The sequence below is a fragment of the Lygodium microphyllum genome, chromosome 15, assembly GCF_053477565.2.
Source record: "Lygodium microphyllum isolate KBCC chromosome 15, Lygodium_microphyllum_v1.1.10, whole genome shotgun sequence".
In the NCBI taxonomy this organism is placed as follows: domain Eukaryota; kingdom Viridiplantae; phylum Streptophyta; class Polypodiopsida; order Schizaeales; family Lygodiaceae; genus Lygodium; species Lygodium microphyllum.
In genome coordinates, this window is record NC_141149.1 from 26,302,873 (window position 1) to 26,325,849 (window position 22,977).

The 22,977-nt window shown below is 41.4% G+C and overlaps 1 protein-coding gene across 2 annotated transcripts in view; it reads right to left on the reverse strand.

Moving 5' to 3' along the window:
- Window positions 1–22,977, reverse strand: part of OVA6 (Class II aaRS and biotin synthetases superfamily protein) — a 61,041-nt gene that overhangs the window by 13,669 nt on the left and 24,395 nt on the right. The gene's annotated exons all lie outside the window — the stretch shown is intronic.

A 22,977-nucleotide genomic window follows, 5' to 3' on the forward strand; every position in this document is an offset into this window, starting at 1 on the left:
CTATCCAACCTATCCAAGATATCATCAATTATTGGAATGAGAAACCTTTTCCAAATTGTAGTTTTGTTAAGCGCCCTATAGTCCACACACATGTGCCAAGATCCATCTTTATTTTGCACTAAGAGGATTGAAGAGCGATTCTTCTCCAAGAGCTCATTTGCCTTCTTTCGTAATCTCCTCTTGTTGTGTTAGACTCACATGATAGAGTGGCTTGGGGTGAGCTCTCAAGAATGAGGTCAATGTCATGATCTTCTGGCCTCTTTGGTGATATTTTGTCAAGTAAAGTGTCTGCAAAACAATCTCCTTTTAGCCTACCTTATTTTGTCGATCTATCATCTCCTAGTTGTGACCCCTAGTCAGAGTCTCACAAGGACATTTGGAGCTCTAACTGTGTTTTCTCCCTTTTTGTGTGTTTGTCTAGCACTCATGCTGCCCAAGATGGCTATGATTAGCCCCACATTGCTGCAAACTGCCACGTCAACATTTATTGTGCACTCAACAGCATTTATTGCTGCTACATCAGCATTTAGTGATGCCCATCAGCAATTGTGTAGGACAGCCAGCATTTTTGGCATATTTTATAATTGGTCAGCCAATTTTCACCATATTTGGCTATTTATAGCCATACCTAGGTGGCTGGTCATTCATTCACTCTCTTTCTCACAGATGCTCTATCAAGTGGCTGCAGTCTTCTCCAACTCCATGATGAACAAGTTGTGCACTCTCCATCTCTGTCATTGTCACTGTCTCTATCACTAAAGATGATGCTATCATCACTATTTAGCCTAATCCACTGACCTCACAGAAGCCTTGGGCTGCGTGCAAGGACTGATCAGTCCTCATTTTATGTTGGGAATAAAGGCCTCGTGCATTTTAAACGTGCTCAGGTGTGAACACACCCTTAGCACTTGTACTTACACACATATATATCTATCTAAAAACCTAAAGGTACACACTCGTCATTGTACTTGAAAACGTGCTCACTCTCTACTCTGCTCTCTCGCACTCTCTCTGTCTCTCACTGCACATAGCGACTGCCTGCCTCCCTCGATCTTTGTCCCTAATCGGTCCCTACAAACTGGTATCAGAGCGGGCAAGAGACAACTCAGGTGTTGTAGGAATCCCAGGTGGACTCGACAAGCGTCAATAGGCAATCAAGTGCGAGCAAGAGTTGCTTGCGGGTCACTAGCGGGCAACAATCGGTAAACTTAACAGGTTGCAAGCAAACGCAGCCTACCTAACGGGACCAGTCGACAAGCAAGTCGTCAAGCATCGTAAGCAATTGCACGCATAGTCGACGGGCTGGAGACCAAGCAACGGCGAGAGCAGCAATCGTTTAGATCAGGCATGGACCAAGCGCGCGACCAACTGACGTGCAGCGGACCGGACGTCTCCATTGGGGCAGGACCAACGGGCGGGCGATGACGAGTGCGACCAACGGGACGGCGGTTGGGTAGGCGACGTACGTGACGCCTGACGTGGACGTGGGTCAACGGACCCCCCGTCACATTCCTATTTTTTCTTTTTTTTTCAAAGGAAAAATCAGATTCTACCTCTTTTTTGACAGGGTTCGCGCGAGCAAGCACAAAATCTCAAATCTTTGCAAAATTGGCCCAAAATTTTGGGACTTTTCCCAAATTTGGGGATCTCAACACAGAATTGGACAATCTAACTCAAAAATTGCAAAGTCGGTGCACATTTGCCCGGGAATTTTGGGGCTTTTCACATTTTAGTGAAATTCTTATAATTTCACTGAAATAAGTGCACGCAAGACTTGGAAAATTTGGGGCTTGTCCAGTTTTGGTGCGAGCAAGATGTAACAGTGATGTCTCACAAATTGCAGGAATTTGTGACATTTTGTCCTTGACATTTGGGACTTTTAATGTACATGCACAAATTGGGCTGAAATTAACCCAATTTCTCGACATTGAGCCAGATTGAACCCCGTGCAATTTGGGGCTTTTGCAATTTGGGCAGAATTTGTGCAACATTTGGTCATTTTATGTACATGCAGGTTGAATTCCACGCAATTTGGACATCAACGCTTGGTAAAATTTGGGGGTTTTGCTAAAATTGCAATATTTTGGCAAAATTGACCTGTCCTATGCATGACAGAGGAAATGCAGATGTGTGTTTGATGCTTTGAGCACAAAATTTTGGGGATTATGACCGTTCATGTCAAATTTTATGCCCATGGGTACGTGTACAATAGAAAATCCAACTGAAATTTTGAGATTCTCATGTAATGTGATGCACATGCCCTTGGAACAGCTGTAATCAGTTGGATAATGCTGTAGCACATAGTTTGGTGCTTCTGAAAATTTAATTACAGATCTGAAATCTATGCTTTTGCATAGTCATTTATTGTTGATTGGTACTTGTTTGTACCTTGTTCACTTGGGTGACAGTTTGGGCCTACATTTGCTGGTTGCTGGTTTTTAAGTCACATTTGGGCTGAAAATCATGGCTGGCAGCAATGACAGCAGTAATCTAATGCACATAAAGAAGCTTGAAGGCACACACAATTTTGCAGTTTGGCAACAGCAGTGCTACAATATCCTGTTACAAAAGAAGCAAGCAAAGCCGATCAAAACCAAAGGGGCAAAGCCCGCAGACATGGATCAGGATGATTGGGATGAGTTAAAAGAGCTTGCACACTCCACCATAGAGCTATCAATTTCTGATGCCTTGCTCTTCAACATTGAAGGTTTGGATTTTGAATATGCTATATGGATTAGACTGGAACTGTATGCACAAAAGAGTTTTGCAAGCAAAGTGTATTGGCTGAAAAAACTTATGGATTTGCGTATGAAAGAGGGTACAACAATGTGTACTCACTTGAGTGAGTTGAACTTTTTCAACCAATTGGTTAACTTGAAGTTCATGATTGATGAGGAATTTAAGGCTACTTTCTTGCTTTGCACTCTACTAGAGAGTTGGGATACATTCAGGACTACTATGAGCAATTCTAATGTTATCCTTTTGTATGCTGAAGTAGAGAGTGCTCTACTTATGGAAGAGTTAGTCTTCCAGTGCTTTGCATACTAGGGGCAAATCACAGCAAAATGACAAATATGATGGCAAGGGACGCAGTAAATCACGTGGCAAAGATGTTGAATGCCATCATTGTGGCAAGAAGGGTCACTTTAAACATGATTGCTACAAATGGAAGAAAGAGAAAGGAAAAGGCAAGAAGACAGATGATAGCAAGGAAGAGAAGAAGGACAGTCAACCTAAGAAGAGCAGTGTAAAAATTGAAGAGGTGAATATAGTCACTCTTGACAGTGATAGTGGAAGTGACGTACTCTTTGTCTCTTCACACTTTAGTGCACATGCTTTACTTGCAGATACAGATGATGACATGCATACCTAGATTCTTGATTCAGGTGCTTCCTTTCATGTCACCCCTCATCGTGAGTGGTTTTCCGCCTATACAGGGGTCGAAATGGTGTTATCCATCTTGGGAACAACTATGCATGTGAGATTGCAAGTATTGGCAGTGTGCAGTTACAGTTTCAGCATGGCTCTGTCTTTACACTTCATCATGTACAGCATGTACCTCAGCTTAAGAAGAGCTTGATTAGCACAGGGCAGCTAGATGATGATGGTTTTCATACCACCTTCGGTGATGGAAAATGGAAGATCTGTAAGGGATCTAGGGTTATTGCCAGAGGTTGCAAGAGTGATACTTTGTATCCACTTCAAGTATCTAGTGTGCGTGACCATGTTGTTGCCGTGATCGAGCAGCCAAGCGTTTCTTTGTGGCATGGCCGGTTAGGACACATGAGTCAAATAGGAATGAAAGTGCTTTCTCGTTTAGGTTACTTGCCTTGTCTTCGTTATGCTGATTTTGAGCATTGTGATCATTGCATTTATGGCAAACATACACAGACGTCTCACAAAAAGTCTCTTTCTTTGAAATCTTTTTCTCTAGAGTTAGTACATTCGGATGTATGTCAAATGCCAAGATTATCTTTAGGGGGGAAGAAATATTTTGTCACCTTTGTCAATGATGCTACACGGAAAGTATGGGTTTACCCTATGCGTAGCAAGGATGAAGTGCTTGACAAGTTTATCAAATTCTTGGCATTGGCTGAAAATCAGACAGATAAGACACTTAGTGTCTTCGCTCTGACAATTATGGGGAATATGTGTCCAAGGCCTTTCAGGCATTTTGTGACAGCAAAGGGATAAAAAGAGAGCTCATTGCCCTAATAATCCGCCCCAAAATGGAGTTGTAGAGCGTATGAATCGAACCATACAAGATAAGGTCCGTACAATGCTATCTCATGTTGCATTACCCCATGGTTTTTGGGCAGAGGTTGTTATGACAACCATTCACTTAATTAATCGATCATCAAACAAGTCTTTGGGAGAGGGGAGTTCCCCAAGAAGTGTGGTCAGGCATGCCACCTTCATATACTCATCTAAAAAAGTTTGGCTGCAAGGCTTTTGTGCACATTCGTAAAGAAAAACATAGCAAACTTGAGCCAAAGTCCTGTAAATGCATTTTCCTAGGATATGGTAACGAGGGTGAAATGGGGTATAGATTGTGGAATCGCGACAAACGGAAAGTGGTACGCAGCAGTGACGTTATCTTCCGAGAAGATTGCATGCACAAACAGCCCGAAAAGATTGAGGAGGTCCGTAGGGTTGTATTCCAGGAACAAATACCTTTTGAACAGCAAAATGTACCCGTTGTACAGCAGCAAATACTTGCTGTAAATAAACCTGTAAATGCAGGAAATGATGCTAGAAATGATCAGCCAACTATTGCCCATGAAAATGAGCCATTACATGTGCAGGAACAGCCAGGACAGCAAGCTGTTAATGCTGATTTGCAGGCTGAAATGCCACGACAGCATGCTGAAAATGGAAATTGCAGAACAACTAGCAAACAATGACCATTGAGTTAGGAGATCGTCTAGGGCTATTAGACAACCTGACAAGTTTGTTCCTGGTGCAATTAATGTGGCTGATTATGTCATGTTGACAGACTGTGGTGAATTGTCTTGCTTCAAGGAGGCAATGGATAGACAAGAAAACAAGAAATGGTATAAAGCCATGTTGTCAAAGATGGAATCTCTTGAAAAAATATGGCACTTGGGACTTGGTGTAGTTCCCTAAAGGGCAGAAAACCCTTCCATGCAAATGGGTTTACAAGATGAAAGTCACTTCTTGTTCCTCACCAAAGTACAAAGCAAGATTGGTTGCAAGGGGTACAAGCAGAAGCATGGAATTGACTTTGATGAGATTTTCTCTCCTGTAATCAAGATGACTACATTGAGAACCATTTTGGCTTGGTTGCAATTGAGGATATGGAGCTCATACAGATGGATATAAAGATTGCGTTTTTACAAGGTGATCTGCATGAAGACATATATATGCAACAGCTTGAAGGGTTTATTGAACAAGGGAAAGAAAAATGGTATGTAAACTCAAAAGGAGTTTATATGGGCTAAAACAAGCACCAAGAGAATGGTATCATAAGTTTGATACATTCATGCAGTCCCAAGGCTTTCATAGAAGTCAAGTGGATCACTGCTTGTACACAAAGAACGCAACAAATGGCAACCTGATTATCGTGATTTTGTATGTTGATGACATGCTGATTGCTGGCAGGGATACTCATGCCTTGGATTCATTGAAGTAAAGTCTTCATGGCAGCTTTGACATGAAGGATCTTGGTCATGCAAATCACATTCTTGGCATGCATTGAATACTCAGAGATAGATCGAAAGGCTTACTCTATCTATCTCAGTAGGAGTATATCTTCAAAGTTTTGCAGCGTTTCAATATGGAGAGGGGGAAAACAATTGGGGTTTCATTGCCTCCATATGTGAAACTTAGTGCAGAGGACAACCCTACATCTGATGATGAGAAGGCTGAAATGACCAAGATACCATGTGCTTTAGCTATTGGCAGTTTGATGTATGCTATGGTTGCTACAGGTCCTGGCATTGCCTTTGCAGTGGGAGTGGTTAGCAGATACATGGCAACCCCTGGCAAGAAGCATTGGGATATAGTGAAAGGTATTATGAGATACCTCAAAGGCACAAAGGAGTTGTGCATCTGCTTTGGAAAGCATAAGGCATCTATTGTTGGCTTTACGGATGCAGACTATGCTGGTCATGCAAACTACAAGAAGTCCACTTCCGGGTATGTGTTTACTTTCATAGGAGCGGTCTCTTGGATCTCCAGGCTACAAAAGTGTGTTGCATTGTCTACTACAGAGGCAAAGTATGTGGCTGCCACTAAGGCATGCAAGGAGACTTTATGGCTTTCACGTCTGGTGGGAGAGCTTGGCATTACAGAGTTACCTGTTCTCCATTGTGATAGTCAGAGTGCTATAATGCTAGCACGGAATCCTGTCTTTCATGCAAAAACAAAACACATACAGGTGAAGTACCACTTCATTAGAGATGTACTTGACAGCAAAAGCATTGAGCTTGTCAAAGTGCATACAGATGATAACCTTGCAAACCTTCTCACGAAGAGTCTTCCAACAGAGCGGTTTGCTCATTGCCGATAGATAATGGGAGTTGAATAGATATATGTATTTCAGCTTTGTACATACCTAGACTTAGCTGATTCTTTTCTCCCCTTAAGGCACATTACCTTTAGGTGGGAGGTTGTTGGGATTAAAGGCATTGTGCCTTTTAAATATACTCGGGTGTGAACACACCCTTCGCACTTGTACTTACACATATATATCTATCTAAAAACCTAAAGGTACACACTCGTCATTGTACCTGAAAACATGCTCACTCTCTACTCTGCTCTCTCGCACTCTCTCTGTCTCTCACTGCGCGTAACGACTGTCTGCCTTGATCTCCGTGCCTAATCGGTCCCTACATTTTATTCAACCTATCTTCATTGTTTTTTGCAGATTTTTTCTCCTCTTCCTACTTTCTCTTCTCCTCTCCTTTTCTCTATATATTCATAATTCTCTTCCATTGCATACTCTCAAATTTTCTTACTCCTTTAAGAAAGTCATTTGCTCCTCATTCATGTCTGAGATGGACTCTTCAATTCTAGACTATTTGTTAGAATCTTTGACAAAAATCAAGTACGAGGAAATAGACTTTTTCATTGCCTTACAAATTTGTACATGGGATAAGATGGAAATATAGTTTCCTTCCACTCCCGTATCAAAAGATACATTTTTTACCCTTAAAAAGAAGCTAACATCAGCTTTGGCTCCTGTTGATTTTTTTAGTTTTGGTCAAACATCTTAGTCTTTTTCTTTTGTGGTTCTTCTTTGGGGGATTTACTAAGTATCCAAGGTATATGTAGTCCTTCTACTTCTAGGGCCACAACTTGAGCCACTTCCTAAGTATCAAGCTTTGTCATCTTGACAACTCGCCATTTTGTTGCATACAACCCGTGGATATACTTTCCGATCTCCATATTGGAAGGAACTTCATTAAGAAATGTAAATTTCAAAGAAATAGCTGTAAACTTTCAACATTGTCTCTTTGGTTTTACTTCAGCTTATCCCATTCTTGTTGCACATTGTCTTTAAAGGATGAAGGCAAGAACTTGTTGCTGAACATCTCCTTAAACTCTTTCCAAGACTTGGCTTCCTTTCACTCTTGAACAACTTTGAGCCACCAATTTAAAACAGCATCCTTGAAATGCATTTTAACTATCCTAATCTTTTATTTTATTGTACAATCTTCACCATCGAATGCAACATTAAATTGGCTAGTAAAAGACATGTGAAAATCTCTCTTCACATGGAAAGCATCAAACTTGATGCTCTTCTATCCAAGCTTAAAGTCTCTTTTAACATCATTTTCCTTTGCTAAAGCATCTTTGGAGATTTAGCTACCATGGAAATAGCCAGTTCTTTGACTTTCTCCTTACCCTTCTAACACCGTCTTCCTTTGCTAAAAGCATCTTTGAAGATTTAGCTTTTATGGAAATAGCCAATTATTTGACTTTCTCCTTGCCCTTCTCCATGGAGGGATCCTTGGGACAAGAGGAAACAACTTGTGTATGATGAGCCTTTGAAGTCAACGCTTGAGTGGATCCTTGAATGATAGGTGATGTGTTACCTTTCATATACTTAGTTATGTTAATATAATTGATACCTTTCAAACTGAGGTAGGCCTTCGCAGCTATAATACCCTCTGTCTCAAGAGCCCTATTGATAAGAAAACCTTCAAAGACCTTCACTTCAGCCCGCACTTCAGCCCTTCTCTCCATCAAAGCTTCAATTTCTGGATCTACTTTCAGATCTATGTATCTTTGTTAGAGAAGCATACAGATACAAAGTAATGCAATTTCCAGCATTTATCAATTAATTTTCAGTCTTATTTCTTTGTATTTGCCCAAGAACTAGTTAGCCCGCTTTCACAATTGATGTGCTAGCTCCCATAAACATTAATTGGCCTAGGTCTAGTATTACTTAATTAATACCTAATCCCCAATGTGACCATTGGACATTTTAATGGCCCAATTAATGGACTAGACCCCAATTGAGACCATGCATCCACAAGTACTTGTCCAACATAACTTAACACAACTTTTGCCAATGTCACCCACTATTCACTTGAGGTGCTCAAGGTGCCACTATGACTTACCTTGCATTCACAACTTAGTAATGCCAACACTGAGCATTAAAAATACACATTCCTATGGCACTGATCCATTTAGACAATGGGAGATGGTGCGAGAGGAGCATGCTCATGTGATGAAGACTACTCCTAGCACTCACGATCACAAGGCCAACGCTTCGAGAGAAACCAATGTTGATGCTCCTACAAATGTTGATGCAATTGCTACAACTTGTTCTAACAGTAATGATGGTGCTCTTTACAATTGAGCCTTAATATCATTTTGCACGCTACTTTGTGGTTGGTTGCAACACAGTTGCCTACCATGTTATATTTTTACTTTTAGTTTTACATTTGTTTTTAGTTTCAATGTTTAGAATGCTAAGTCTATATGAATTATGACACATGTTCATGTTGGGATGTAAAGGTTCTTTATTCACCTCTGTGTATTGTACACATGTATTATTATGTTGTACATGTGAATGCACCCTTACGAACCCTAAATATAAATAAACTTTTTTCTTTGTGTACCAACACATTGTTGGTACACCCAAACCAGATCGTACTCTCTCTCTGTCGCTCTCACTCATCTACACACTTCTCCTACTGCAAATCTTCACCCTCACGCTAGCCACACCCTCAACAACTGGTATCAAAGCTCGATGATACAAGCCAACAGTCACAATAGACAGTGCAGTCGTCATTGAGACTGACGGATCAAACAGGTTGCTAAGGTGCAAGCAATAGTCACAGGCTACAGCCGCAAGAAGCAGTCGAAGCAGAGCAGGCAACACGCAGTGCTGCACGATGGGTAAAGTCTATAGTCAAAGGCAAACGGACAAGCCAAAGCAACCAATCGACGGGGTCAAGCGGGGAACAACGTGGAGAGCTACTTGTAACCCGCTCCAGGCAAGCCAATGGGACAAGCAAGCGATAGGTCGCGACGAGACACACAAGCGATAGGTCACGTCACGCGACGGACTGATGCAACGGGACAGGCAAGTCAACACCCCCCCCCCCCCTTTTTTTAAATCAAAAATTTCAGCTCATTTTTATTTCTCCCCTTCTGAGCATTCACACGCAAGCACATATCATAAATCTATGCAAATCAACTTCTCGAAATTTGAGGCTTTTCCCAGATTTGATATTGTTTATGCTTGCCAATGACATTTGTGTCAAAAATTGCAAACATTGTGCATGTTGACCTCATTTAAATTGGGAACTTTGCCAAATTTGTTGGAATTATGCTCATCCGAGTAAAATTTCTTGATGTTGGACTCAGAAAAACTGGGGCTTTTCATGTATTGATGAAATTTTGCTCAACTGGGTCAGATTGGCTGACATTTACGCACTGTTGGACCTGGAAATTTGGAATTTTGTGCAGATTTTGGTAAATTTCTGCAGTATTCGCCCGTGTGGTGGTTGGTTTATGTAAAAACAGCATAGGTTTATTGCTGGTTGGGCAAGAACAGCAGTGTTTTTGCTGGTTTAGCTTGTGCTCCTGCAGTTCAGTGCATCGACACTTGTATTTGTGATAAAAATGGCTGCAACTTCTTCCAGTTCTGACATTGAGAGTTTGATGGAAATCAAACGGTTTGATGGTCAAGGTTTTGACCTTTGGAAAGACCGTATGCAAGGCATACTGTTCTTAAAAGATTGTGAGGATGCTTTGCAGGAAGATAAACCCGCACAAATGATTGATGCAAATTGGGCCAAAGTCAACAAAAAGATTGTGGCTTATATAAAGATGGGTGTCACTGATGACATTTTGACAGACATTAAGGGCTTAGATATTGGTCATGCAATATGGGAGAAGTTGAAAACTACCTATGAGATCACCACACTTGTTAATCAGGTGCATTTAGTACCCAAGTTGGTGAATATGTGGTTGGATGAGTCCAAGCCTGCAACTGAGCACTTGAGTGCATTAACTGGTATTTTAAATCAGCTCAAGTGTACTAATTTGGATTTTCATGATAAGTTAAGGGCGATCTTTCTGATCATCACACTGCATGATTCCTGGGAGACCTTGGTAGTTTCTCTCAGTAATAACCCCAATCTCTCATATAATGGTGTGAGGGGTTCAATCTGGAATGAAGAAATTAGACGTAAGTCTAGTGGAGAAGGAAGCAACTCAACTTACAATGTTAGAGGCAGAGCTGAAAAGAAAAATGTAAATGCTCGATAGAGAAGCAGAAGCAAGAGCAAAGGAAAGGAAAAGAGTCATGTTACTTGCTATCAGTGTGGTCAGAAAAGGCCACAATAAGCCTGATTGCAAGTACTACAAGAAGGAATAAGAGAGAAAGAAGAATGCAAGAGACAAAAAGAAGAGGATAAGACAGATGCATCTAAGGCAGCCAAAGGCAAGGAAAAGGTCAATGTGGCCTCCAATGTAGTCATAGAGGAGCTCTCAAATACAGAGACTGATGTACTATGTGCAATAGATTATGATGCCCTTGTATGTCACATGCGGGATATGTAGATTACCAAGGCTGATGTGATTGATGCACTTTTGTCAATTGATGATGGTGTCACTCAGACTTGGATTATAGACTCTGGTGCCTCTTTCCATATAACTCCTTACTTGAAGTGTATTGCTATGTTCAGTGCAAGCAGTTATGAAAAAGTATATCTTGGAAATAACCATGCTTGCAACATTGATGGGATACGCATTGTACACTTGTCTTTGGATAATGGGCAAGAGCTTGTATTGAAAGATGTCAGATATGTGCCTAGCATCAAAAAGAGTTTACTATCTATTGGACAACTTGACTTGCATGGTTACACTACACTGGTTGGTGGTGGTTTGTGGAAATTGAAAAAGAGTTTCATGCTGATTGCAAAAGGAACTAAGAAGGGCACTTTGTATTGTCTGCACTGTAAAGCTTTGAATGGCAAGTTTCTAGCAATTGCTGAAATTGGCTATCATTTGGAGTTGTGGCACAAGAGATTAGGCCATATGAGCAAGAAAGGACTTGATGTCTTTACCTCTTTGAAGAGAGGTAATGGAAAAGGCTTAAAACTTGATTTTTGTAATGACTGTTAGTTTGGAAAGCAAATGAAAATTTCATTTTACTCCGATGTCTCCCGTAAGTTCAATGTCTGTGAAATCGTTGGGTGGTGCTGCATATTTGTCTCTTATATTGATAATTGTTCTAGGAAGATTTGGGTTTATCTGTTGAAAACGAAAAGTGAAGTGTCTGTTGTTTTTAAAACTTTTAGTGCATTTGTGACCACTCAAACAGGTAGAAAGCTGAAATGCTTGAGAATTGATGATGGGGGTGAGTTCATATTTATTGTGTTTAAGTCTTTTTCTAACTTGCATGGAATCAAGAGAGAGCTTACAGCTCCTTACAACCCTTCTTCAAATGGTGTGGCTAAAAGATACAATAGGACTTTATGTGAGAGAGTGCGGTGCATGCTGTCCATTGCTAATCCCCCTCATGAATTTTGGGGAGAGGCACTAAAACCGCGGTTCACATTTGCAACTGCTCTCCGGCAGCACATCCTTGAATAATGGCATCCCTAAGGAGGTTTGGTCTGACAAATCGGCCTCATATGACCATTTACGAATATTCAGTTGTGATGCTTTTGTGCATGTTAGAGATGAGTTGAGGAGTAAACTTGACCCGAAATCCACCAAAGGCATTTTCATGGGCTATGGTGATGAGGGTGAATTTGGCTATAGAGTGTGGTTACCATAGTCCAAGAAAATTGTTCGCAACCGTAATGTTGTGTTTAAAGAGGCAAAGTTGCTGAAAATTACTTTAGCCTCTAATGAAGACATGAAAAATGTCAAATTTCAAAATTTGCAGCCATCTATTACTTCAAATGATGAGCCTCATGATGTTGTACCACAAGTTGAAATTGATGATCAGAAGGTTATTTTTGAGCCAGATGATGATGGACAGCAAATAGAAGCACAAGGAGGTCATGGACAACAAGATAGGCTTGCTGATTATGGAAATGTAGGTGCTGGAAATGAAAATGAATGTGCTGTACAGCATGAACAGCATGCTGAAAATGGCTAACAGCAGCCAATAAATGCTGAAAATAACATGCCTCCAGATGTAGACCTGATTCCTAAGAATCTAAATCATTGGGTACGCAGGTCTACACGTTTAAGAAGGTAGCCACATAGATATGACCCCTCTTTGCACTATGTGATGCTTACAAATGAGGGTGAGCCCCTTACATATAAAGAGACCAAGTCATGCAAATTCAGCAATAAGTGGGAGCTAGCTATGCAGGAAGAAATTAAATCTCTGAATGCTAATGATACTTGGGATCTTGTGTCATTGCCCAAACGAAGAAAGCCTCTTCCAAACACATGGGTTTACAAAGTAAAGACAGTTGATGGGAAACCCAAGTACAAGGCAAAACTTGTTGCCAAAGGTATGCACAGAAGGAAGAGATTGACTTCCAAGAGATCTCACCCATTGTGAAGATGACCACTCTATGTGTGCTTTTTGCTCTCGTTGTTGTATTGGATTGAGAGTTGTACCAAATGGATGTGAAAACAGCTTTTCTGCATAGTGACATTGATGAGGAGATCTACATGAAGCAGCCTGAGGACTTTGTAGTTCCTCGAAAAGAGCAATTGATGTGTAAACTAAAACACAACTAGTTGGGGCTGAAGCAAGCACCACGGCAGTGGTACAAAAAGTTTGACACTTTTATGCTCTCTCATGGGTTTACATGGAGCTATGCAAATCATTGTTTGTACATGAAAAAGGATACAAATGGCAACCCCATCATACTTGTTTTATATGTGGATGATATGTTGCTAGCTGCTCCTAGTGCATGAGCAATGTCTGGATGAGTAGTGACCATAGCATACATAAGAGAGCCACAAGCTGATGTATAAGGGACTCCCTTCATAATATTGGTTTCCATGTCATCTTGTGGACTGTTGGCTTTACTAAGCTTAAGATATGGAGGTAAGGGCACCCCAATAGGCTTAGCTTCAAACATGTTAAATCTATGCAGTATCTTTTCAATGTACTTCTCTTGAGATAAGAACAACAATTTTTGCATTCTATTCCTGCTAATCCTCATGCCCAACATATGCTCTGCATTCCCCAAATCTTTCATGGAGAAAGCTGATTTTAGTTGACAGATTTATGTCAAATCTTGGCAAACCACATTGAGAGGCTGTCAAGTGTATTCTTAGATATCTAAAGGGTACACAAAGACAGTGTATTTGCTATTGGCACGGTGCACTTAGTCTGTAGGGTTATTGTGATGCAAACGTGGCAGGTGACTTGTGTTAGAATATCAAGCTCATTTATGTGTGTTGACCGACGTGAGCTGGACACAGCTAGTCTAGCCATAGTAGTTAGGTACATTAAATAAGTCAGTGCCACTACTGGTGTGAATGGTCTTATGATCTTAGGTTGTACTTTCACTATACAGTGTTGTGTGAATAATGAAGGGTGTGAGAGGAAGCATGTTGCTTCACTCTGTGTTGCTCTCCTTCTTGCTTCCATGAAATCCAACATGGTATCAGAGCCTCATCCATGAGGTTGTGGGAGAATGGGCATGACCACTTGTAGTGCAGAGGCAATGAAGTTAGAAATGAAGGAGTCGAACACCTGCAGATGAAGCCATAGCCAAATGGAAGATATGTATCAATGTCTGTATGCATACGATTGACAGGAAGTCATCAAGGCTTGAAGGAAGGGTTGAAGAGCTTGATTTGAATCATGCTATGGAGTAGATTATGACCAGCATTGGAAGCAACAAATAGTGGAAACATATCTGAAAATCGGCGCTTGTAAAACAGCGTGAACAGTCTGAAAATATGCGCCTGTTTTTTATGGTCAAAGTGATGAAGCATTCACCTATATGCTTGGCATCAATGGTGGATGAAGTATAGTGAGCACTGAGTAGTGCCTGGCATCTTCCATACCAGAAGCAGCAGATCTTGAAGTAGATCTATCCAGCAAGTCACGTGCTGCTGATTCATGTGTTTCTTTTGCATCAAATAAAATGAAGAGCTTGAAGTATAAATGAGGTCTTCTGAAATGAGAACTACTGATCTGTAGTCATATGACAGTGTGATCAAATTGGCAAGGATTCAGCTCAGATTTAGAGGGGATTCGACGCAGCTGATGGCGTAGTTCTGGGCAACTCACGTGGATGCAACAGGCGCAATCAGATTAGCGACAGATTTGACATTCCGTTTTTTCAGCTTATCATTGAAGAAGGGCATTGAAAGCTAGCAGTAATAATACGGCAGCTCATGTGGCATATTTCAACTTGCTATCTACTCCAATAGATAGTGGGCTTCCTCCATAGTTGTTGACCCTAAAGAACAGGACAAGTGGCACCTCTCTTGCCAGTGTGAATGAGCTCAACAGTGGCACTCCTGTTCAACTACAAAACAAGACCTTCAGTAGTAGCAGCAACAACTCAATACAACAGTCCCATAGTAGCAAGCAAGAGAGATGGGCAACAACAGGAGCTCATGGAGCATTATGTATGCTGTAGCGAACTGATGTAAAACAATCCGAATGTGACCAATAGACCTGTGTAATGCAGGCTGAATACACTTGTTGTGTATGGTAACTCATAGGCAACAATGAAGTCGTAATAGACATTGATAATTGAAGAGCTTGTACTTGGTTGATGCTTGACAAAGCATATGTGTTATCCCTTATGCTTTTTATCTTGGATTGGGAGTGTCAAATGCTCAGTGTTTGAAGATAATGACATGCTGAAATATGTCCAGAAGTTTTTCAGCACTAATACAGAGCACTGTTTGATCCACCAAGGCTTTGGAATGATGGATATGACTATCAAGAATGCTTGATAAATGTCTATGCAATACCCATGTACACTTGGGCATGATTAAAAGGGATTAAATATTCAGTTTTGGAATGCATTTATAGATCTGGAAATTACAGGCTGAAATCTGTAATTTGAATGTATGACAGTATTATCATTTGAAGGTTAAACATACTGACATCCATTTGGTACCTGCTTTGCCGAGTATCATGCATACTCAGATGTGTGCCCATATGGTTATGTTTGGACTGCTACATGTACTAGCAGCTATCTATGAAGGTCTGGGACATGTATGACATGTATATGACTCAGTTTTGCCTTTGAATAAGCTGTTGGTCACTAACAATTTATAGTTTTCAGACTGCATATATGTATCAGTGAGGTTGCAGGAGTTCAAACTGAAGTGAATACATAGTATTTGCACTGACTGCTTTACTCACAGGTTAAGCCACTTGGTTGTGAGTTGTCTTGGACTGTCAGTGGGCTGAAATACCCTGGTTTTTTACTGCAATTAATTGCAGAAAACTGTCATAAACAGTTCCGGGCTAAAGTTGAACTGTTAAGAAGATCTTGGTTTGCAGGTAGTCAGGCAAGGTCTACAACATGGCAATTGCTGATAAAACTGATAATGTAACCCAGATTGTGGGAGAAAAGCTTGATAGCAACAATTATGCAATATGGAAGTTCCGCATGGAAAACTTTCTGATAGGCAAAGGATATTGGGACTTAGTGATAGGTATTGAGGCTGAACCTGAAGTTCCAGATAGGAATCCTACAGCTGATCAAAGACGAGCACATCGAGCTTGGACGGAAAGAGCTCGCAGGGTTTTACATTGGTTGTCATTATGTATCTTGGATGCTATGGTGATGCAGATCATGAACTGTAAATCCCCAGCAGATGCATGGAATATATTGGTCAAATACTATGGCACAACTACAAGTGCAAGGAAGATACAACTGAAGCAGAAATTCAATAACATGGAGAGGAAGAACAGATCCATACAAGATTATGTCACAGAGGTTAAGACCATAGCAGATCAGCTGGCATCTGTTGGCTCACAAGTAGAAGATGAGGATATGGTTGCAGTGACCTTAAATGGCTTGGGTCCGGAGTACAAGTCTTTTGACACTTCAGTACCTGTGCGGGCTGAGATGCCTGACTTTAATGAGCTGGTTGCATTATTGATTCATGAAGAAGTGAAGCTTGGCTTAGCTACAGGGTCAAGCGGTTCAAAGAATAAGGATGCAGTTTTTTACTCGAATCAGCACAGCCGTGGCAAGGGTTATGGATCTGGTAGAGGAGGCCAGCAAAATGCATCCTATGGCACTCAAAATCAGTAGTCATCAAATGCAAGAGGTCGTGGAAATTTTCGAGGCAAGGGGAGATCTAACTCCCGTGGTAGAGGCTCATGGCAGCAGCAGCGTCAGTCAGACAATCCAAACAAAGACAAGGATTGTCATTACTGTGGCAAGTATGGGCATATTGCAAAGGACTGCTGGAAAAAGCAGGGAAACCAGAAAGGCAAGCACCATGGACACTATGCTACTTCCAGTCAGGCAGATGATTCTGGTGATAGACTGTTTGCCATGCAATATGTCAAAGATAAGGCTACTGAAAAATCATTTGATGATGCAGTGTGGTACATTGACTCGGGGACGTCGAATCACATGACCCCTCACGGTGATTGGTTCACGGATATGGTTACTGAAAAGCATGGCTATGTATGCACAGGTGATGACACACAGCATAGCATTGAGCATAAAGACAAAGTGCCTCTTGTGGTTCAGAATGGGAGAAAGAAAAATTTGCATGATGTCTTGCATGTCCCTTCAATTACGAAGAACTTATTGTCTGTTGGTCAGATGACGGAGCAGAACTTGCAGGTTAGATTCAATAAGCATGGCTGCTTTATTGAAGAGTTTGGCAATGGCTACAAGTTGATAGCTCGTGGTCACAGGAATGGCAGAATGTTTACTCTTGATGCTTCTTTGCCAGAGCTGAATTTAGCTATGTTTGCCCATGGTTCTGGCACTGTTAGGGATTTGGAAATATGGCACAAAAGAGTGGGGCATGTCAATTTGCAAAGGCTGCACATTATGCAAAAGAAACAACTGGTTACAGGGTTACCGAAGTTCCAATATTCAGATATTGGTCATGTATGCGAGGCTTGCCAGTTCGGTAAGCAGTCACGATTGCCATTTGTCAGGCATGTACGACAGAGTACACGTCCATTGCAGTTAGTGCACTCTGATGTTTGGGGGCCAGCTCATAATGTATCTATGGGAGGTTCCAGATATTATGTATCCTTCATTGATGACTACAGTCGATATACCTGGCTTTATATATTGAAAACAAAATATGAAGTCTTTACTGTTTTTCAACAATTTAAAGCACAGGTTGAGAAGGAGTTTGAATGCTACATCTCTTGCTTGAGATCTGATAGTGGTGGGGAGTATGTATCAAATGAATTTGATGATTTCTTGGCTAAAACTGGCATTCTAGGCAGCTCACCTGCAGCTACACTCCACAGCAAAACGGAGTAGCTGAAAGGAAGAATAGAATTCTGATGGAAGCTGCTAGGGCTATGATGAATGAAAAGCATATGCCACTTTACTATTGGGCAGAGGCTGTTATGACAACCGTATACATTTTGAACAGGACTCCCACTGCAGGTATTCATGAGATGACACCGTTTGAGAAGTTGTATCGCTATAAGCCAGATGTAAGTCACATGAAAGTCTTGCTTATGTGCATATTCCAGATGAGAAAAGGAAGAAGTTGGATCCCAAAGCACATAAGTGTGTTTTCATTGGATATTCGCAGGAGAAGAAGGCATACAAATGCTATGATCCCTCTACCAGGGAGACTTTGGTAAGCAGGGATGTTATCTTTGATGAAATGGGTTCTTGGTATGTATCACCAATTGCAGTGCCATCCTATATGCCTTCCACTCATGTCTCTATAGTTGATTTGCAGCAGAGCACTGCTATGACAAGACCTATCAGTCAGACAGTATCCCCATGGACAGGGAGATTGAGGAGCTCACCATCCACTGACACCAGTATGTCAGTGAGGGGGAGACGTGATATCTTGGACAGCAAAGGAAAAGAAAAAGCTACTGAGGATGCATCTGGTATGATGACACCTGGCAGAATGACTGCTAGCTAGTCTGCTGATACTCTGGACAGCGAACTTGGTATTCCGACTGTCTATACGCCTGGCACAAGGCAGAGCAGGTATATTCCGCCTCATGAAAGAGGGGAATCGAGTAGTGCACCACAACTTAGACGATCACAGAGGGTCAGATATCTTGTTGACAGGTTGACATACAGTGGCTACTCTGCAAAGCATTATGCTTACATGACAAAAGTAATGGAGATTAAAGAACCAGGTACATATGCTGAAGCTGTGAAAGATGAGAACTAGTGCACAGCCATGGATACAGAAATGCATGCTTTGGCTGAAAATAAGACATGGGATTTGGTACCTTTGCCTGAAGGGAAAAAAACCATTGGCTGTAAATGGATCTATAAGATCAAATGCAAATCTGACGACAGTGTGGAAAGGTATAAGGCAAGGCTGGTCGCAAAGGGATATGCCCAACAGTATGGGCTTGACTATGATGAAACATTCAGCCCTGTTGCCAAGATGGCAACTATCCGTACTGTAATTGCTTTGGCTGCTGCTAAAGGCTGGAAATTGCAGCAGATGGATGTGAAAAATGCCTTCCTCAATGGTGACTTAGTAGAGGGTGTTTACATGGATCAGCCGGAAGGGTATGTTCACCCTGATTTTCAGCATTATGTGTGCAGGCTGAAAAAGGCATTGTATGGGCTGAAGCAGGCTCCGAGAGCCTGGCATGCTAGGATCAGCAGCTACTTGCAGAGTCTTGGTTTTGCTGTTGGCAGGGCTGATCACAGCCTCTTTACAAAGAAGACTGACAGTGGCTTGGTAGTGCTGGTCATATATGTTGATGACTTGATAATTACTAGAGATGATAACATGGAAATTCAGCATGCAATGAAGATGCTGAAATCTGAATTTGACATGAAAGATCTAGGAGATCTGAGGTATTTCTTGGGTATTGAGGTTGTACCAGCTGAAAATGATTTATGGCTGATGCAGAAGCACTATGCCATGGAAATGCTTAAGAAGTATGGTATGGCTGAATGCAAACCATTGGATACACCTCTTGATCAGAATGTCAAGCTGGACATGAACACTGGGGCTGAAGTAGAGGATGTGACTATGTACAGGCAGTTGGTTGACAGCTTGATTTACTTGACCATCACTAGGCCTAACTTGAGCTATGCTGTAGGGCTGATAAGCCAGTTTATGCAAAAGCCAAGGAAACCGCACTTGGATGCAGTTAGACGCATCATGAGGTATGTTAAGTCCACTGTAGACTATGGGCTGTTCTATGTCAAAGATAAGCCCTTGACATTGATTGGATACACAGATGCGGATTGGGCAGGTTGCTCATATGACCGCAGATCTACAAGTGGATATGCATTTGGATTTGGTAGCGGCATGATTAGTTGGAGCAGAAAGAAGCAACCTACGGTTGCTTTATCGAGTACTAAGGCAGAGTACAGGGGTGCTGCATTAGCAGTATGTGAGATTTCATGGCTGCTCAAGCTTATGGCTGATTTGGGCATACAAGTAGATGCTCCAGTGAAGCTACTATGTGATAATCTGAGTAGTGTACACCTGGCTATGAATCCAGTTTATCATGCCAGGACGAAACACATAGAGGTACACTACCATTTCATCAGAGAGATGGTTCTCGCAGGACGTGTTAATCTTATGCATGTAAAGACAGATGAACAGGTAGCGGATATCTTTACCAAGTCCTTGGGTAAAGATAAGTTCTATGGTTTTAGACAGCTGCTTGGAGTTCAGATGCTATCTTGAGCTTGAGGGAGAGTGTTAGAATATCAAGCTCATTTATGTGTGTTGACCGACATGAGCTGGACACAGCTAGTCTAGCCATAGTAGTTAGGTACATTAAATAAGTCGGTGCCACTACTGGTGTGAATGGTCTTATGATCTTAGGTTGTACTTTCACTATACAGTGTTGTGTGAATAATGAAGGGTGTGAGAGGAAGCATGTTGCTTCACTCTGTGTTGCTCTCCTTCCTGCTTCCATGAAATCCAACAACTTGGACACTCGTAGGTCCACTAGCGAGTATGTCTTTACACTGGTTGGCGAGGCCATATCTTGGTGGTCCAAGTTGCAGAACATCATAGCACTAAGTACTACTGAAGCTGAATACATATCAGCTATACTGAAGCTTCTAAGGAAGCTATATGGTTGAGCAAACTTACAGAGGATCTCAGCATGTCTATGAGTACTCAAGTGTTGGGATGTGATAGCCAAAGTGCTATGTATCTGGCTAAGAATGCCATATATCATTCATGCACAAAGCATATAGATGTGCGATATCACTTTATCAAATTGATTCTGGAAGATGGTCTAATCACATTGACCAAGATCAAAACACAAGACAACCCTGCGAATGTTCTCACTAAAAGTTTAAGCAAGGCTCAGCATGAGCATTGCATACGACTAGTGGGAGTTGGTTAAAGGTTTACTTCGGACCTTTAAGTGGGAGGTTGTTGGGATGTAAAAGACCTTTATTCACCTCCATGTATTGTACACGTGTATTATTATGTTGTACATGTGAATGCACCCTTACGAGCCCTAAGTATAAATACATTTTATTCTTTGTGTACCAACACATTGTTGGTACACCCAAATCAAATCGTACTCTCTCTCTGTCGCTCTCACTCACTTGCACACTTCTCCTTCTGCAAATCTTCACCCTTCCACTAGCCACACCCTCAACAGTTCACTTTTTTGTAATACATCTATCATTGTCAATGTGGTTTGAACATTTGGGTAGCAACTATGTTTGAACTTTGCCATTTGAATTATGCAAATTTACTTCTCTCATGTTCCTTACACAATACATTGATAAATTTCAATGAGAAATGATGTTTCCAAAGCTTAAAATGTGCTTTATGTATTCCATTTTCATGGAGTCAAATGTAATAGCTAAAAATTGTTTCTTACATTAAAAATGCATTTTGTAATATACCATTGCCCTCCGTTACATTCCTTTGTTTTGGCCATCCCCTATTCCCATCCCCATCCTCGTTCACATCCATACTCGCATCCCTTGTCTCATGTTACTACATTGTTGGGGTTTCTTAGAGGGAGAAGGAAATGTCAATCCAAGGAAACAAAAGGCTGAACCATCATGGGCAAAGGACAAAAGGAGATATAAGAGGTGAAAGATGTGGTTCAAGAGAAGGGTATCAAAGGAAACCAAAAGCGTACCCATGGACAAAGTCAGCTTAAGAGAAGAGCAATGACCTGCAATTCATTTAGAGCGGCTTCTTTAGAAACCTCAGGAAAGGGGTCTTGAGGATAAGAAAGGCCAAGCTTATTCATCTTGCAAAGACTAATACCAGGACAGCTGCCTCCAAATTTCCATTTCCTTAGATTTGGGAAACTATTGTCAATGAGAGGTCCTCCATGTCAGCATCCATGGAAGTGAGATAATGAAAAATATGGGGATCTTTGATCTTGGATTTGATACCAATTGTAACTTATGGACCCATTAACATATCTGTTTACAAGAAGGTGGAAAAGAGAGCAGAAAAGATTGCATAAAATAAGTCTATGAAAGTACATATACAGCTAAAAGCCCTACACATTCAAGGGATGGGACTGGAACACACTGCTCAAGGCAGGGGACTGTCGTAAACAGCATGACTGAAATTGCAGAAAGCAGGTAAAATCACAAGAACCAGGAGATCATTAAGTTTGGAGTAGCAATATGGACACCACAGGAATCCTCTGCAGCTGAGCTAGTCATGATCAAACCAGGTCTAATCTAGTTGCTGTTGCAAGTCAGACTTGTCATGCCAGCAATCGAAGTTCCAACTGCTGACCCTGCTGCTGCTCACCCATCCTGTGCTGCAGCTTGCCGCTAATTTCTAAATCTGAGCCATGTGCGAGCAGGGTCCGAGGGAAGATGCAATAGATTAGGGTAGCATAGCCAACCAGGGTTGAGGCAGGAGCTGTTGCAAGGGTGATGAAGGGAGAGATCAAGTACCACTTGACTGCTTGGGAATCTACAAGGTCCCACTAAAAACCCAATAAAGACAATCCATCTGACATCTTCACTCTAGCACTCTACCCAAGTCTGGATGAGTTCCTTCCTCCATACATGGGGATGGATCCATGTCATAGAGAAAGAGTGTCAGATGAATTTGGCTGCCTAGCACATGGTTTAAGGCCCCAAAATACACCTTTGACTGGTCAAACAGGTGTGATTTACCTCTTGAAAAGTTACAAACTGATTTCAACTTGAGGAAATATCAACAAATTCTTCATGTAAAGATGACATATCAAGTTTCTACATCATAGTCATGTCATTGCAATTTTCACAACCCTCTCCATCTATAATTTCTTTTTCTTCCCGCCATGCTGCTACAAACTTCTTCCTGCATTGTTACAACTTCGCTACATTGAAACTTTTCCATTCTCTTAAAGTGGCTCTGCTGCTCTTGATTTCTCCTCCTGCTCTTGTCTCGGTTTCCAATACTTGATGCAAT